The 3,873-nt window shown below is 37.4% G+C and overlaps 1 non-coding gene across 1 annotated transcript; it reads right to left on the bottom strand.

The window, feature by feature from the left end:
* Positions 1–353: 353 nt before the first annotated feature.
* On the bottom strand, positions 354–425 carry Trnap-ugg (transfer RNA proline (anticodon UGG)). Its single transcript has one exon. It is a non-coding gene; the product is annotated as a tRNA-Pro (tRNA).
* Between the last annotated feature and the right edge of the window lie 3,448 nt (positions 426–3,873).

Genomic DNA, 3,873 nt, shown 5'->3' with positions numbered 1-3,873 from the left:
TCGTACATTCTTGCCCAGTCTCCTTTGTGCGAATAGTTACGAAAAGTTTGAAAACATTATTGTTATAGGACAAGGTGAACTTTAGTTATGCTGCAAGTCGTTTGACTCGACATATTAAAGACATTACCTTCAACTAGATCTACAAAACACAGATGTTAACATTTTCATGTGTTTATTTGCAGCAACAATCTTATAAACTGCAAAGGTATATTTAGTTTGTGTGCTGTTTGCTTCTCTTAAACAAAATCCTCAAAACTCTCTTACAAATAACCATTCAAGCTGGTATCCTCCTTTAGAATCTTTGTTACCTGCCGGTGTTAGATTTTTGTAAACAAATGAAAAAAAAAATATTTGGGCTCAACCGGGATTTGAACCCGGGACCTCTCGCACCCAAAGCGAGAATCATACCCCTAGACCATTGAGCCGCTTGGTGGATGGAAACTTAAACTGGCTTTTGTATACATTTTCCTCTCAGCGCTGCTGAAACTTGGAAAAGCACTGCATTGCTGAAGCGTATCAATATGGTTTACGAACAAGGGGTCACGGTTCACACGAAGCTTCACTACGAAAATTTGATTCTGAGGCCTCCCCAAAAGTAGATAAGACTCTGCTCATTTCAGTAATTTTAGCTTCGAGTTTTCCTATATAACTGTTTGTGTTACTGTCTTGTTTTAATGAAACATCAGTCAGTGCAGTAAGTTTCGTTTAGCTACTCCCAAGGTACGAGTACCTCAAGTTGAGAACCGCTGATCTATACAAAGCAAAAGCTTCTGAATTGTTGGACATTCAAGATGGTGAATTATTCCCAAATAGCCATCTACGTGGTTCTTAGAGCAATTTCATTAGCTCAGATCAATCACAAAGGAGCAACTTCGAGATGTGTAGTTTTAATAAATTTGCGCTCAAATTTAAAATTCAAGCTAAAGTTTTTTAAAATTTGCTTAAATAGTATTCGTTCAATTTTAGCTGAGTTTTTAAAGATAAGTAGCTATAACGGGTTTTTGACGGAAATAGGTTAAAAAATTTTAATTCACATTATTTATCGGAGTCTTAGATGTTTTTTAGTACTTTAGCATAGATTCCAACTCAATTCATTTTTATTATTATCTATTAAGTTGAATTGTTTTTAATTTGAGTCCTCTTCGCTGGAAAATTTGTTGCTTAGGTATGTTTGAAAAATTGGTTGAAGATTTTTTTCAGGTTTACATACGTTTTCCTAAACAATAGAGTAAACTTGTTACTTTGGTTATAAAAAAAACTTGGAAAATAATGTTCAATCAAGTTGCCATTTTAAACTTTTTTGTAGAGAATTATTGTATTATTCCGTGCAGTTTTTTCCTAGTAGAGGCACAATAAATTCTATGAATCTTTGTGTTTGTTGTTTTTAAGTTATCATTCATCAACAATAAAAGAGTGAATTTCGAGGAAGATTCGAGAAGTTACACTAGAGAAAAAAATCAAGATTAATGATAGGAAGATACTTGCGTGACAGCCACATATCTGTTGAGATCTATTTACTTCAGTGAGTACGGAATCACAGAAGTCACAGTGAAATGGGGTCTGCAACGATATCATTCTAAATAAAAGGGTTGAAATTTATATTGCGAATAGACGCCAAATTTTTCTGAAAAGTTATAGTGAGTTAAAGCAGTGACGGTGATCCTCAGATTACCAAAAATGTGATGCAAATAAGCCAATCTCGTACACCACGCTGTCGTACTTGCTGGTTTTCATTTACATACATACACGCAAAACTTTTCCTTATTACCTTAGAAGCAATAACGCAAAATTGCTTTTTAGGTAACAAACCTATTACTAAAAAGGCAATAAAATTCTTCCCCAGTCAAGTAACAACACATACTGTCATATATTTAGCACGTGTTACGGGAGTACGACTATCTAATAATGGTCGTTTCAACCACATGCAAGATTTTTTCTGTCGAAAACTGCTCCCTTTCCATCTCAAGCAAAAAAAAATCACACATCGTCGCATATGTTGCACATGTTACAAGTTTCTTCAATCTCCAATTCATCCGGTGTGCGTGTATTAGTTCGCTCGTTGTATGCATACGGAGTAGAGAAAGAATATGACAAGAGCAATATGAGAGCAATATGACGAGAGCTGCTAAGCAGCATTTTCCCCGTCATAGAGTATACAAACGTTGATGATTTCAAAGACTTGAAATGCGTCTTTAAATGACATCACGATCTGTAAACTGCGTTAGAGAAAAACAAAAACATTCGCTTTCTTGCAAGCTATCCAAAACACATACTCGTTGGTTCATGGAAACTCATTTGCACCTGTTTGAAAATACAAAACTCGTGCCCATCCAGAACAATATTCGCAACTTCGGCAACTCTGTTCAGACAGTATAACATATATTCATTTCATGTAAACACTGGGGGACAAAACGAAAGTGTTTCTAATTAGACATTTGAGGTTGACGGGTGAGATTCTCATTATGTGTGGATGAAGGGAGCAAAAATGAATCTGATCGTTGCATCAACACAAATGCAGCGAGTGAAGTCTTGCTAACACATGCACTGCGGTGCTTGGCTGTATGTTCTCCTGCAGAAACACATACAAGCGTGTGCCCGTCATATTTTTTGTTACTTTTCGGTTATTACTATTTGTGTATAATGCGCAGTCATAAGACACAATAAGTAATAAAAAATTGCCCTAAAGTAATGAAATGTTCCCCGTTTGCGTTGGGTGTATGAATTTGGACATGTTGATATTGCTTTTGTCATGGAAAGTATGGCTTAGTTCTTTTTATCTAAAAAATTGTAAAATGAAGAAACATACTTTTTCTTTTTAACAGTATTACATAAAGTATCACTTGTCGCATCACGATGGAACGATAGGTTTGGAATGTTAATTCTGATTGATATTTCTCTACAAATAAAATAGTAAAAGTGTCGCGAATTTTTGGGAATTCCAAGCATATCAGTGGCAATCTAATATTTTATTCGTTTCGAATTCAAATCCATCCATTGAAGAACTTTTCCATTTTATTGTCCAGCTGTCAATATGGCGGATGGAAAAACCGCCATAGAATAGTGTACCACTATTCCGGTGCAACAGCTAGCTACTTTTCGCACCATGAATCACCTCCAACAGCAGGTCCCATTCAAATCCAATTTAATCCGGATATAACCAGGGCAGTAAACTTTTATAATTCGGAGAATTCACAGCTTCAGCGCTATAAATATCCTGCCTGGCAGCCTGGTAATAGCATTTGTGTGCGGGTGTGTGTGAGTGTGTGCGGCTTCTCGTGTCTGAGAGTTAGAAAGGGCTTATAATAATCGTAAGCCACCGCACATTCCCACGTCCGCTATGGCGCAGAAAGTTTGATCCATAAATAAAAGTATAATCTACATCACACCGTCCGCCCCCCTCACATTTATCTTCCTCAGGACCAGTTTGCTGTGAGGAAAAATATCCCAGAACTGTGGAACCGGTGATGGAACGAACGACGTTGGCTGGCTAGTGAGCTGTCAGGATATTCCTCGCTCTAACTGCTTGAGGTGTTTTCTATTCGGGAAGGTGGAAACTCTTTCACTGTATCAGGTATACCCTTGGCGAAAGAATTGCGGTTGAAAAAGGCGAAAGTTTTGAGATTCATAACTTTGCTTTTATGGCACTTCTTTTAGCTGCCAAGCGATGCTAAACGAAACGATAGCGATGCCCTGTTGGTCGCGAAAAAGTGGAAGAGAGAGACAGAGCTGTATACATACACTGTTGAGTCCTTTTACCATTTCCAGTGGCTTCGGTGGTATTTGATGGAGGGCAGAAGTTTCGGATTATTTGCACTCTAATATACCACGGATAAGCGGCAACGGCGGAAGAACTGCACTTACTAATGCTTTCAT

Source organism: Wyeomyia smithii, chromosome 1 (genome assembly GCF_029784165.1).
Source record: "Wyeomyia smithii strain HCP4-BCI-WySm-NY-G18 chromosome 1, ASM2978416v1, whole genome shotgun sequence".
NCBI lineage: Eukaryota > Metazoa > Arthropoda > Insecta > Diptera > Culicidae > Wyeomyia > Wyeomyia smithii.
Note: the sequence above shows the minus strand (reverse complement) of the source record. Positions and strands in the feature narration are given on the sequence as shown.